Source organism: Canis lupus, chromosome 18 (assembly GCF_011100685.1).
Source record: "Canis lupus familiaris isolate Mischka breed German Shepherd chromosome 18, alternate assembly UU_Cfam_GSD_1.0, whole genome shotgun sequence".
NCBI classification, from domain to species: Eukaryota; Metazoa; Chordata; class Mammalia; order Carnivora; family Canidae; genus Canis; species Canis lupus.
In genome coordinates, this window is record NC_049239.1 from 46,434,053 (window position 1) to 46,448,665 (window position 14,613).

General features: G+C 53.7%; 1 long non-coding RNA gene across 1 annotated transcript; it reads left to right on the plus strand.

Moving 5' to 3' along the window:
* The first annotated feature begins 2,634 nt into the window (after nt 1–2,634).
* LOC111090979 lies at nt 2,635–5,572 on the plus strand. The gene is made up of 3 exons (XR_005373522.1): nt 2,635–4,138; nt 4,222–4,388; nt 5,091–5,572. It is a non-coding gene; the product is annotated as an uncharacterized LOC111090979 (long non-coding RNA).
* Nucleotides 5,573–14,613: the final 9,041 nt, after the last annotated feature.

Genomic DNA, 14,613 nt, shown 5'->3' on the forward strand with positions numbered 1-14,613 from the left:
CAGGTGGCGCCCTCTGGAGCGCGCAGACCCTGCTGTACCTGGAGAGACCGGCCTGCACCTGCCAGGGAATGTGCTCCTGTGTGTGTGTTGGGGGGAGGGGGGGGGGCGGCGATGACTACAGAGACTTTAGAGTGAAGAATAGGAGGAGCAGGAAGCATGAGTAACTTGGCGACAGTCACGGTGGGGACCAGAGTCTACCCAGGACACAGCCCCTGAGCGATGGGGATGGGGGCATGGGAGCGGGCACTTGGCTGAACAAGGGGGCAGGCCAGCGGGGAGGGCGCCCAGAGGCCGGTGAAGGCCTGCTGGCCAGCGCCCACAGAGCCCGGCCTGAGCCCCCGAGGGACGGCGAGGCGTGGCGGCGACCCAGAGGGCGGCTGACCGCCGGAACCGCACTGGGCACCTGCAGGAGGACCTGGCTGCCTGACCTGCGGTGGGCACCTTGCCCTCGTCACACTGCCCTGCCGGGTCCCTGCCAGGGGGGTGAGGTCAGCCCCGCGGAAGCTCCATGAGCTCGGGGCTTCAATACCCAGCTCTGCTCCCTGCAGGAAAGGCCACCAAGCGGGGCCATGCCCGGGCCCTCTCCTGTGGGAGCAGAGGCCGGTTTGCGCCTCCGAGCCCCGGGCAGGCCAGCTCCCCGTCCCCGAGTGTCTGCAGGCCGGGCCTCATGGGCGCCAGGGGGCGAGCACGGGCCTCAGGCGCTCTGTGCTCGCACCACTTGTTCCGCCCCCTGCCCTGCTCCAAGCATCCTGCCCTCAACCCTCAGGCCCCCATGGATGGGGAGGGGGCGGCATGGGGGCGGCTGTGCTGGGGGGGTGGGGCCTGGGGATGCAGCAGTGCTCTGGGGGGCGGCAGGGTGGCCCAGCTGTTCTCTGGGGGTGGGGCTGTGCCGGAACAGTGACCCAGAGTCCAGGGAAAGCGAGAGTAAGCTGACACCTGTGCTCCCACTGGGAGCCTGGGGGCCAGCAGCTTTATTTTCATTTTCATTCACTCGCACCCTGCAAGCAGCCCTTCCATTACTGAACCTCGTCTTGTAGACAAAGAAACTGAGGGCCAGAGAGTTTGCAGGATAGCCTAGGGACACATGACTGGAGGGAGGGAAGGTGGGGTGGCCCTCTGCCTGTGGGGGTCTACAAGGAACCCTCCCCCATGAGGCCCAGCCCGCCCCCCCCAGGGCATCCTGCAGCTCCCAGTCCATCCTGAGAGGCTGTGGACGGGAATAGGGCATAGGGGCGGGGCTTGCAGGCAGCCTTTACTGTGGGTGGGTGAATATGAGCGTGAGTGAGTGAGTGGATGGATGGATGGATGGATGGTGGGTGGATGGTTGGTGGGTGAGTGGAAGGGTAGATGGGTGGATGGATGGATAGATGAATAGTGGGTGGATGGATGATGTGGGTGGATAGATGTGTAGGTGGTGGGTGGGTGGATGGATGAGTAGTGGGTGAGTGGATGGATGGATGGAGGAATAGTGGGTGGATGGTTGGATGAATGGTGGGTGGGTGAATAGATGGATGAGTAGTGGGTGGGTGGATGGATGGATGTTTGGTGGATGAATGACTGGATGGATGGGTGGATGGATGGATGAGTAGTGGGTGGCTGGATGGATAATGGATGAGTGGTGGGTGGATGACTGGATGGATGGATGGGTGAGTCGAAGGGTGGGGGGTGGGTAGCTGTATGGGTGGACGCATAGGTGAGGAGTGGAGGAGTGCTTGGTTTCAGCTTGCTCTGTTGCCCCCACCTTGAATTCTTTATTTCTCTCTCTCACTAGCCTCTCCCCCCACCCTCATCCTTCTGGCAATCCATTTTCTACTCTCTGTGTTTCTATGAGTTCGTCTTTTTTAATTTTTAGATTCCACATATAAGGGATACCATGAGGTATTTGTCCTTCTCTGACTTATCTCACTTAGCACAATGTCCTCCTGGTTTATCTGTTAGAATATGTGCCAGATTGCCTTTCTTTTTTAAGGGTGAATAATATTCCTCTGTGTCTATATCACATTTTCTGTATTTGTTTGTCCATCGAGGGACACTTGGGCTGTTTCACGTCTTGGCTACTGCGGATAATGCTGCAGTGATGTGGGGTGTAGATCTCTCTTTGAGATAGATAGTGGTTTCATTCCCTGCAGGTGCGCACTCAGGAGTGGATCGCTGGGTCACACGGTAGCCCCACTGTTTCCCGGGGTGGCTGCCCCGGTTTGCATCCCCACCGGCAGTGCACATGGGCTCCCTTTTCTCCACATCCTTGCCGGCGCTTGTCATCTCTTGGCCTTTGGATGGCAACTGTCCTAACAGGTGTGAGGTGATATCTCCTCTTGAATTTCTTAACTGTTTTTGGACGAGGGGCTCTACACTTCCATTTTGCAGAGGCTGTGCAGATTTTGGAGTTGGTCCTGAGTCTGTGCCACCAATAGTGCTAGGGGTGTGTGTGGTGCTCCAGGTCCTCCCTCTGTCCTTCTTCCCTGTGGCTGACCCTCGAGGACACATCATGTGGGCACCCCTGCCCCTCAGCTTCTGAAGGATGCCATCAGCGAGAGCATGTCCTTCCCATCTCTCCAGACATTCCCCTAGAGCTGGCCATGGTGGTGTCCCTGTGCTGATGGCTATAGTCCTGCACCTGGGGTGGAGGCAGGGCTGCCCCCACAGCCTGGTTCTCAGGGTCTCAGTCACAGGGCCCCCCTTCCAATCCAGCATGACAGTAGCCATGGCCACTCTCGCTGTTTTGAGCTGTGGCTCGTTTCCATTGTTTCTCCAGCTCTGCTGGCCCAGTTGGAGAGTGGGGTCTGTATCAAGGGGTGAATCAATATACCACCTCTACGCCCTGAATAAACAATCCCTGAGTCAGCCAGTCCTATGTGACCCTGGGCCCTGTCCTGACACTGAATTCTGTCCTGAGACTGTTTTATCCCAATCCTGAGTCCTATCCTTGTCCTGAGTCCTGTCCTGATCCTCGGTCCTATCCTGATCCTGAATTCTATCCTGATCCTGAATCCTATCCTGATCCTGAGTTCTATCCTGATTCTGAGTCCTATTCTAATCCTGGGTCTTATTCTAATCCTGAGTCCTATTCTGATCTTGAATCCTATCCCAATCCTTATCCTGATCCTGAGTCCTATTCCGATCCTGAGTCCTATTTTGATCCTGAATCCTATTCTGATAACAAGTTCTATCCTGATGCTGGGTTCTGTTCTGATGCTGGGTCTTATTTTAATCCTGAGTCTTGGTCTTATCTTGGATCCTGTCCTGATCCTGAATCCTATCTTGATCCTGAGTTCTTATTTTGATCCTGGGTCTTATTTTAATCCTGAGAACTGTTTTGATCCTGGATCTTATTTTAATCTTGAATCCTGTCCTGATCCTGGATCTTATTTTAATCTTGAGTCCTGTCCCAATCCTGAGTCCTGTCCCAATCCTGGATTCTGTCCTGAGACTGTGTTTTATCCTATCCTTGTCCTGAGTCCTGTCCTCATCCTCAGTCCTTTTCTAGTCCTGTGTCCTGTTTTGTTCCTGAGTCTTGTCCTGATACTGAGTCCTATTCTGAACCTGAGTCGTGTCCTGATTCTGAGTCCCATCCTGATCCTGAGTCCTGTCCTGACCTTCAGTCCTGTTCTTCCCAGAGGTGACAGGCACGATGGGACTGACTGGTCCAGAGTATTTCCCTGGACTCCATCCCCCCTTGCCTTCTAGGACACTTCCTGGGCTTTCACAGCCAGGGCAGCATCAGGAATCACATCAGGAACGTGATGAGGCAGTGCAGTGGGTTGAACAGTGTCTTCCTGGAACTGCAGAATACGACCTTATTTGGAAATCAGGTCTTTGCAGGTGGAGTCAAGTTGAGGTGAGGCCCCAATTCAATGGCTGGTGTCCTTGTAAGAGAAAAGAGGAGGAGAGGTGAGGTGCAGACACACAGGGAGAAAGGCCACATGAAGTCAGAGTTAGGCACCAGCTGGAGGCCAGGAGCATCAAGAATGCTGGCGGTCCCAGGAGCTGGAGGAGGCAAGAGGGATCCTCCCCCAGAGCTGTCAGGGAGGGCACGGCCCTGCTGACTCCACCGTGGACTTCCAGCAGAACGGGGGGACAATCAACGTCTACTGCCTTTGTGGTCATCTGTTCTGGGAGCCACAGAAAAGTAACACAGGTAGCAAAGATGAACACGGCCTCAAAGCCAAGGACCCTGCTCCCATCGCCTTCAACGGACACAGAAGCTTTCTTGTTTTTCAGGGAACACGTGAGAGGAAATCATGGGCTATAGAAGCGCAGAACTGTGAGAGCACTGAGGTTATTGTAAGATTGAAGACAAACAAGCGGATGTGATTTCCCTGGGGAAGTGGCACAAACAGGAACCAGGAAATGACCGTGCGCCCAGCATCTCACCTGACCCCGGGCAGGTATATAAGGGCCCCCGGCCCAGGAGGCTCCACACCTGAACCCCTCCCCTCTGCACCTGCTCCTCTGACCTGCTCTACCTTCCACCTACCAGAACCATGACCTGCTGTGGCTGCTCTGGGGGCTGTGGCTCCAGCTGCTGTGTGCCTGTCTGCTGCTGCAAGCCCGTGTGCTGCTGTGTGCCGGCCTGTCCCTGCTCTAGCTGTGGGTCCTGCGGGGGCTCCAAGGGGGGCTGTGGGTCCTGTGGGGGCTCCAAGGGAGGCTGTGGATCTTGTGGGGGCTCTAAGGGAGGCTGTGGGTCCTGCGGGGGCTCCAAGGGGGGCTGTGGCTCCTGCGGGGGCTCCAAGGGGGGCTGTGGCTCCTGTGGGAGCTCCAAGGGGGGCTGTGGCCCCTGCGGGGGCTCCAAGGGGGGCTGTGGGTCCTGTGGGGGCTCCAAGGGGGGCTGTGGGTCATCCTGCTCCCAGTCCTGCTGCTGCAAACCCTGCTGCTCCCAGTCCTGCTGCTGCAAACCCTGCTGTTCCCAGTCTTGCTGCTGCAAACCCTGCTGCTGTGAGTCCTGCTGCTGCAAACCCTGCTGTTCCCAGTCCTGCTGCTGCAAACCCTGCTGCTGTGAGTCCTGCTGCTGCAAACCCTGCTGCTCCCAGTCCTGCTGCTGCAAACCTTGCTGCTCCCAGTCCTGCTGCTGCAAACCCTGCTGTTCCCAGTCCAGCTGCTGTGTCCCTGTTTGCTGCCAGTGCAAAGTCTGAGATGGTGACCAGAGGCCTCAAGTAAGTTCAATCTCCCAGGAAGTGAGCAGATCTTCATCAGTTCTGGGTACTTTCCGGACCCAGGAAGAGTTTTCTGAATCCTGAGGAAGAGAATGACCCTGCCATGGTCCTTTGCTTGTCCTGTGACTCCCCTTCCTGTTACTTACCAGAAAGAGCCTCCTCTTCCTCACTCCATCCCTCCTGGTCTCCAACACCTACAGCCTGAAATTTCCTCCACGAACACTCTCCAGGTCCAGCCCAGGAGGTGACCCTCCGTGCCCGCGGGCTCCTACTGACTCTCACTCTTTGCCCTTTCCCTCATGCTTCTCCCGAGCCAGCTGGGCAGCCAAGATCAGAAGTAGGGGCACAAACTATATCTGAGGTTCTTAAGGTCCAGCTGGGCCTTCAATCCGTTTAAATAAAATGTTCTGCACCCAGAAGCCTTGCTCTCATTGTGGTTCTCTTCCTCACATCTTTGTCATTGTATTCCACTTGTCCATTTTCTTCCTTCGTGTTTATGGAGCACCTGCTATGTCCCAGGCTCTCCACTCTGCCCTGGAGACCCAGCAGACCCTTGTCCCAGGTTCCTGCTCCGGGAGGGCCTGGCTGACCCAGTTCTCCAATAAGGTTGGTCCTGCTGTTTCTGCATATCCCAGGGGCTGAGGGTGGAGCACCAGACGTGGAGTGGGCACACATCTGGGCAAGGTCCCAGGGCACAGGTGACATGGGTGCAATCCGAACCCCTCCATCTGACTGCTTGTCCTGCTTGAAGCCAGGATGGAAGGTTGAGCCAGTGCCAGGGGCTTCAATTTATTAAAGATCGTGGGAGGGCAGAGGCGCCAGGGAGAGGGCACGCCCTCTGTCCTAGGAGGCAACAGATGCACATGTACACACACGCTGGGAGTGCACGGCTGGGGAGGTGGCTACAAGGCTGCATGGGGTGCCTGCCTGGGGCTCGTGTCTGTCCCAGGCCTTTGGGGTGCACAGGTCAGGTTGCTGGTTCACGCACAGGAGCGGGCACCTGCTCAGCCAGGAGGCAAGAATTGGGGTGTGTGTCAGCTTCCTTCCTGGGCCCCCAAGCCCTGTTGGGTTTGGGGAAGGTCAGATTCCTGGCCACTGTTGGATCTAGGCCTGGACTGGCAGGGCTGGGGCAGCACCTCCCTGAGCCCTGGAGAGGACCTGGGCTGGCCAGGGGTGACTCCTCCCAGCTGTTCTCCGGCAGGCTCAGCCCTCAGCCCCTGACCCCCAGACTGCCAGTTTCCTCATGTCTTGGGGACCAGCTTTGGGCATCAGAAAGGCTGCCTCTTTCTGTCCGGCTGTTCCCGACCAGCGGTGCCCATTCTACTTGGACCTAACTTAGCATCTCCCTTCACCTGAGAACTATGACCAACCGGCCATAGGGAGATGTTTACACACTTTGTCCTAAATGTATCTTTAAAACCACAGGCAACCTGGTGATTAGGGAAGTTCCCTTAAGCCACAGAGCCAGTAAGTCGCAGCTGGCATCTAAAGCAATGTCACTTTGTCCCCGGTCTGATGCCGCCCAGCCTTGCTCGGAAGCCAGCTGACACACCCAGAGGGTGTAGATGATCTCAGAGCACCAGTTCTGCAAGAATATGCCCCCCCCACCCCCAAAGGAAAGAAAGACTGGAGGGCTCCATGACATCATGGCCCCAGGTCCAGGGACATGACCACCAAAGAGCCCAGTTTTTGCTGTGAGCTCCCTGGCAGCCAGGACTAAAAGGGGGAAGAGAAGCCACATAGGCCTTATCCCTTAGGAGAGCGAGCAGAGAGGTTTACAGAGTATGACCTTCATGTTGTGCTGGAGTGAAGATCATGTGGGGTGATGGGCCCCAGAATAGAGGGTGCCCTCCAGGGCAGAGACTGTCCAGGGCCACTTCAGTAAGATTTAAGGGACCAATTCACAGGCCTGATTTGGAAGAGAAGAATTTTTGCAAGTCTACGGCTTGATGAACTCACGCAGGGGACAATGGGTTTGAAGTTCACATCCAGGGGGAGGATCACTGGTCTGGCACAGAGCAAAGATGTGATGTACCCATTCCCGAGTGAGATGCTTAATTTTATGTGTCAGCTTGGCTGGGCCGCAGTGCCCAGATATTCAGTCAAACGTTATTCTGGATGCATCTATTTTTTGGATGAGATTGATATTTAAATCTGTGGACTTTGAGTAAAAGCAGATGAAGGTCCACAGTGTGGGTGGGCCTCATCCAATCAGTTGAAGGCCTGAGTAGAACAAAAGACTGACTTCCCCAAGCAAGAGGGAATTTTGCCAGTGGACAGCCTGTGGGCTCCACCAGCGATATTGGCTCCTACTGGTTTGCCAGCAGGACGCCTTTGCACTCAACATGTGACTCTTACCAGAGTCTGTGAGGCTGGTCTCCCGGCTCTGACTTTGGGCTCACAGAGCCTCCACAATGTCACGAGCCAATTCCTTAAAATAAGTGTCTTTCTCTACCCACACATCCTGTTGATTCCGTTGCTCTGGAGAACGTGGCCCAACACACGGCCCGCTGGCTGCAGGGACGCTGCCCACAGACCCATCTGGCTGTCCTGGGCCTCTTCAGTGTCATCTAGGACAAGAGAGGCCACAGCTCAACTAGCCAGTGCCAGGAAAGATGCCTGTCCCACGGGAAGACTCCGGCACTTCCCTTTGGCAGGTGCACACATGTTTTGGGGCCATGTGGCTTCCTGGGACACCCAGCCGCTGGGCCTGCCCCGGGAAGATGCCCGGGAACTGCAGAGAGCCTGCGCTAGAGGCATCAGCCTCAACATCAAAGCTGCGGCGGGGGCGTGGGACAGGGCAGGTCTGCTGCCTCCCAGTCCCTGTCTTCCTTGCCCTGCCCCAGGGCGGGAGGGCTCTTTTCTGTGAAGTCCCAGGGTGGGGGTGGGGGTGGAGGTGGGGGGCAGGACTTCCAGGGCTGCACCCGCCCTCGGATGTCTTTGGTTCTAGAACCACCAGAAGGCACATGACCTGGAAAATCCTGGATCCTTAAAATCTTTTCTTAAAAGAATGTAATTGTGGGGTGCAGTAAACAGAATGCTTTAAAATCCTTAGCTGAGCTTGTAAAAGTAGGGGCGGTCAGCGTGGAACAAAGGGAGGGGCCCAGACCCCAAACATGTTGGCTTCTACTGCTGCTACACCGTGCGGAGGTGAAGTCACAGAAAGGGGACGTATCATGCAATAGATCTCGCTGGGGTTTCAGAAGCCCTCTTACAGCCGCTCTCTGATCAAGAAAACTCTGGCATGCAGGGGTCACTGCCCTCAGCCCCCGATGCCCACCCCCCGACTTTGCTGAGTGAACACGATGCTGAAGGTCACGTGTCTCCTTCTGACGCAGGTGCAGCAGCAGGTGGATGCAGGCACTCTCCCGTGGTGGCACCCACGCACTCCCGCTCCTCCCAGACTTCAGACGGAGGGCAGGAGGCAGGGGCCTGGCCGTCCAGTGGGCAGTGGGTGCTGAGGGCTCCTGCACAGGGCTAACACTCCTGAAGCCCTCACCCCACACCCAGGGGCAGGTGGCCTAGGACCCCACCTGCCGTCCAAAGGAGAGAGCAGGATATCTCTCTGCTCTGAGTCTGAGGTCCAGGGGGTGTCAGAGTGCATCCCCCAGCCTCCCCCTGCAGAAGGGACATCTTCAGGTCCCACAGGTGGGGGTCTGAGCGGAAAGGGGTGCCCACACCTCTCAGACACACTCACCCAGAAGGCAGCCTCACACACAGGTGGCTGGGGCAGGATGAAGGGTGGGGACAGCCTGCCCCCACGAGGGTGGCCACCTGGGAAAGTGGGGAAGGCGGCCCATGTTCATGGTCGCAGCTGAGCGGGGTCTCGAGCTGAGCGGAGCTGGGTCGGGAGGAGGGCATACGTCTTAGCTTCTTAGCTCAAATACTACAGACTCTCAGTTTGTACCAGCTTTTAGTAGATTTTATTGAACAAACATCGCTTTGTTTGAAATGACCATTGGGCCATTGCCGGAGACTACGTGGCCATTGGTGTTTTTTTAGACACATCTCTATTTCCCTTGGGGGTGATCTGTGGAGCTCCCCTTGATGTTCTGCTGAGGGTAGAGCCCCTGTCACTTTATTACTAGGGGAAGTGATGATAACCATGAGCTCCTCCAATGGTTAAACTCTTGGTGAAGAAGTTGAAGAAGACAAATGTCCCCGACGTCAGCTTTCCTTCCTGCTTTGGGCAAGAGCCGTAAGATTTCACGACCACCTGTTATGCCCACGATGCAGGGAGTTCCACGGGTTACTTTTGTTTTTTACACACATTTGTGTTTATGACTCAGGTCGCAAGACGGTCACCCACATGTCCTTTTAAATACACTACAGTTGGGATCCCTGGGTGGCTCAGCAGTTTGGCGCCTGCCTTTGGCCCAGGGTGGGATCCTGGAGTCCCGGGATTGGGTCCCTTGTCAGGCTCCCGGCATGGAGCCTGCTTCTCCCTCCTCCTGTGTCTCTGCCTCTCTCTCTCTCTCTCTCTCTCTCTCTCTCTGTCTATCATGAATAAATAAATAAATAAATCTTTAAAAAAATACACTACAGTCATGCAGCTTGGGTTTGAACCTATGGTTGGCGGAGAGTTGATTTCGTACAACCGTGGGGTTTCGGACTTTGTCATATGGCTATTGAGCTTTCCACCTCCATTTGTTGAGAAAGGCTGTCCCTCCCCCACTCGGCTGCCTTTGTGTCTCTGTCAGAGCTGGGGGGGGTTGTGGTCCTCAAGCGACGTCGTGGGTCCCAACGCAAATGTGGCTATAGGCAGTGAATACCACTGCTCTCGCTGTATTTCCATTTTCAAAACTGTTTCGGCTTTTTAAATTGTTTTGCTTTCCACCATACATTTCATTTTGTCCCTTTTAAAAAATATTTTATTCATTTATTCATGAGAGACACAGAGAGAGAGGCAGAGACACAGGCAGAGGGAGAGGCAGGCTCCATGCAGGGAGCCCGATGTGGGACTCGATCCCCGGTCTCCAGGATCATGCCCTCAGCCAAAGGCAGACAGACCCTCAAAGATTGAGCAAGCCAGATGCCTCTAAATATTTCATTTTTGGATCTAGTTTTTAAAAAATAGTTGTTATTTATTTTAAAATAGCCTTTATTTTTTAGAGTACTTTTAGGTGCTCAGCAAAACTGGGTGGAAAGTGTACCAGTTGCCGTGTCCACCTGCTTCCACACATGGTCCCCACTTTCGACATCTCCCCAGGTGGTGCATTTGTTATGTTCCATGAGCCTACATGGACATGTCATTATCACCAAAAGTCCATTGTTTACACTAGGATTCAGAAACATGATAAAATTCTCCTGGTGAAGAAACCATGAGTGCTTGCCAGCCCTGGGCTTCTGAGGGTCAGACCTGGAGCAGCCCATTGAGAGGCTGGTTCTGTCCCCCACTCAATCCTCTCATCCCAAGGGGAGGGTCGTGGGTGAGCGAGGGAAGTGTCCCCTCCCTCTGTGACGCTGGCGACTCTTAGAAAGTCACTCAGAGGCAACTGTTGTGGGCTGAGCTGTGTCCCCCCCAGATTCATATGTGAAGCTCTGACCCTCATGACCTCAGAATGTGATCTCAGTTGAAAGCATCTTTTTTTTTTTTTAAAGATTTTTCTTTATTTACTCATGAGAGACACAGGCAAAGGGAGAAGCAGGCTCCCCATGGGGACTCGATCCCAGGACCCTGGGATTACAACCTCAGCCGAAGGCAGACACTCAACCACTAAGCCACCCAGGTGCCCCAAGAGAGGGTCTTTAAGAGAAGTAATTAGGTTAAAATGAGGTCACTGGGGTGGCCCTGATCCAGGGTGACTGGGGTCCTGGTAAGAAGAGGGATGACCTTATGAGGACCCAGGGAGAGCATGGCCGTCCACACACATGCAGAGGACCTGAGGCTGGATGGCAGGATGGACAAGGCTGGACGGCAGGATGGACGTGGAGTGCAGGGCAGTTCCACACACAGCAGCAGGTGGGACAGAGGTGGGACACGTAGCCTGTCCACTCTGCGGTGTGGTGTCTCGATGTGGCACACAGCTCACCGTGTATGACATCACGCCATCTACCGCATACAGTCATGCTAGGAACACACCTAGGCCTGAAACCGCAATAAGGAACTATCATTTCTTATATTTATTTATTCAATGTCCCAAAGAGTGAAGAAGTCACTGCACAGAATAAAACAGAAATGGCTGTCCTGAAGGCAGCACGGGTGGTCAGGAGCCTTTATGGGGAAGAGTCCCAGACTGGAAAGCAGTTGGTGTCTATTCAAAAATGAATGAGTTAGGTGTTTACCGTGGGAGATCAGAGATGGGAACAAGTAAATGGGACACTGAACAAAAAAAACACTCTGTGTTAAAGAAAAAGAAATTGAAATCAAAACCTCCATATAAAGAAAACCTAGGTCCCATGGCTTCTGCAGCAAACATAAGCAAGGCAGCAAATATAAAATGCAAATAAAAACCCTTGAGATAACTCGAGATGTGCATTACCTTGACACCCAAGGACGGTGCGAGGAAGGAAAGTGGTAAGTCTGTCACCCTCCTGAGAGCAGATGCAAGAAAGAGAAATCACAACAAACATAGCAGCGTTTTAAGATAATAAAGCAAAATGAACATTTTAGAATTATTTGGGGCGTGCAAGGTTGTTCGAATACCAGGGGGAATCAAATACTGTGATTTGCAAATGAACTTATTAAAAGAGAAAAATCACATAATCAAATCAAAAGGTGCAGAAAACCATTCAATCATATTCTATATCAGTTTAATAAAACTGAGCCATTTCTGGGACACCTGGGTGGCTCAGTGGTTGAGCATCTGCCTTTGGCTCAGGTCGTGATCCCGGAGGAGTCCTGGGATGAGTCCCACATGGGGTTCCCTGCAGGGAGCCTGCTTCTCCCTCTGCCTCTCTCTCTGTGTCTCTCATGAATAAATAAATAAAACCTTTTCAAAAAATTAAAATACAAAATAAATAAAACTGAGCCGTTTCTGTTACGATGCATGTTCATAAAGTGAGAAATAGCCCCAAAGCGATGAGTAAGTGAAGAGCCATCGCAAATGCTTCCACCCCACCCCCAACATCTTAATGATTTTAAATGATTGAAATTTGCATTTTCACAACAAAAGGGGAAGTGTTGGAAGCCCTGAAGACAGTGAGGGGGCGCGGGGAGTCCTGTGTGGGAGCTGCTGGAGGGATGGGCAGCTGCTCTCCCAGGAGGCACAACAGCCACAGGTAGCGGACCTGGGGAGCCCGAAACGTGAATCGGGAAACAGGGAAACCATTCCCTTTGTGCTCCTCAGTCTGGAAATGTCTACCCTCTGGGTTGGATGATTAAATTGGGTGGAATCTGGAGTGAACGCCCTTAAGGATACCGTAGAAATAAGCCCGGCGGGTGCATGGAGGGGCACTGCCTGGGGCGCTGGCTGCCCGTCCTGAGGGGACCATGGGGACCTGGTGCTCACTGTTGGCTCGCCGTCTGCCCCCACATCTGCGTTCCCATCAGCTCTCTAATGTGCAGTCCGTGCTTTTGCAGATTTGCAAAGTTTCTCCTGTCTGTGGCATTATAGCAAAAATGTCAATATTAGCATATTGAGAATACCAGGGCAGTTCCTTAAGCTGGTAACGGAGATCTACAAACACCCAGAGCAAATGTCATCCCAAAGCGTGCGGCCTGGAAAGACGTATCTGCGGGGAGAGGGTGACCTCTATTTCACAGCGCAACTGAAGTCGGTGCATCAACGGAAAACAAACACGGCGGCGTCTGTGGATTAGGAAGGAAGAGCGGGGCCTGGAAGTTTGCAGGCAAACAGACGCTGTGGTCGTTGGATATGTGGGAAATCCAGGAGTTACAAAGAATATCGTGAAAATAAAAATCCCCTTTGTAAGGATGCCGAATACAGGATGGCTCCTTAGAAGTCAGATGCATTTCTTTACATCAGCAGCAGACCCTTGGGAAAGAGAGTATTTCACGCCGTAACATTTACAATAGCATAAAAATCAAGTATCTGAAATAAATCTTACAAGCACTGTAAGACCTCGATGCAGAAAACTGCAGAGTGTTTTGGTTCTCCCCAAAACACTTTAAAAGGGCTTAAGTGGGGCCGCCTGGGTGTCTCAGTCAGGTTAGTGTCCGACTCTGGGTTTCGGCTGGGGTCCTGGTCTCAGGGTCATGGGATCCAGCCTCCACCCCTCCCAACTCACTCAGCGGGGAGTCTGCTTGAGACTCTCTCTCTCTCTCTCTCTCTCTCTGCCTCTCTCCTCTTCTCCCTAAATAAATAAATCAACCATTTTTTAAAAGGGCTTAAATAAATGAAACTTTACGGCACACTTACTGATTTGAAAAATCTAATCTTAGAAAAATGGAAATTCCTCCCAGATGTATCTATAGATTTCATCAGAATCCCAGTGGGGTTTTTTTTCCCCCCTGCTGGATAAGTTGATTCTACAATTAAAAAAAAAAAAAAGTTGATTCTACAATTAAATGAATATCAAAAGTAGAAAAGTGAATAAATTAGGGAGAAGACCCCTGTGGGAGGTCAAGTAGGTGTTTGGACTCAACTATTAAGCTATGGTAATTCAGATTCCGGGGTTCAAGGACCGACAGGTGCACCCTGGAGATGGTCCCCTGCAGGAGAGGACACCTGCTAGGTGGCCGGGACTGCCCATGAAGCAATCACCAAGGACAGCACTCCAAACCTTGGAGGGAGCAGTGAACAGGGCGAGAAGCGGCAGGAGCTCATGAATCCTATTAGCAAAAGCATTAATTCTGGCAGAAAAAACACGAATAAGACATGATGGGACATAAATCACGTGGGTTTGTGTAAAGACAGCGCAGGCGCATGGAAAGCAGACCGCGGAGTGGGGTGCGACACTGTATGTAGTGACCCGTGTGCTGTGGTGGGGAGTGGCCCCCGTCTTCCCCGGACTCCTGTGGCCCCAAGGCTTCAGCAGGCGGCAGGATGATTCTGTTTTGATCGTCCCTCGGTGTGGGCTTGTGTGGCACTGGTGTAAGGGTTCCGGGCAGCGTGTGATGCCCGCCACCATCTCTGTCGGCCCTCGGCCCTGGGTCCCCGTGGCCTCCAGCGAGGAGAGCCCCAGCGGCATCTTTTGTTCTGGTATTTGGTCCTTGACTCCGGGTCCTGACGCTGAGTTCCTGAATCGCTTGGAAACTCCTGGGTGACAGGAGCATCTTTTGTTCTACGGAGGTGACTCAAGGTGGGGGTTCCTGGGGGGACGGTCACCAGAAAGACCAGACCTGATTAGAAGCTTACTGCTCTCCACCCACCCCCCCTTTCCAGAGGAGCCTCTGAAACATCCAGAGCATGGGGTCTGATGAGCTTCCAGGCCGGGGACCATGTGTAGGTTTGGGGGGACGGATGCACCCCAAGAGGCTGTGGGAGCTCCACGCCCTTCCCACACACTTGGTCTTGCACATGTCCTCTGGATGCTTGCCCGTGTCCCCTGCCATGTC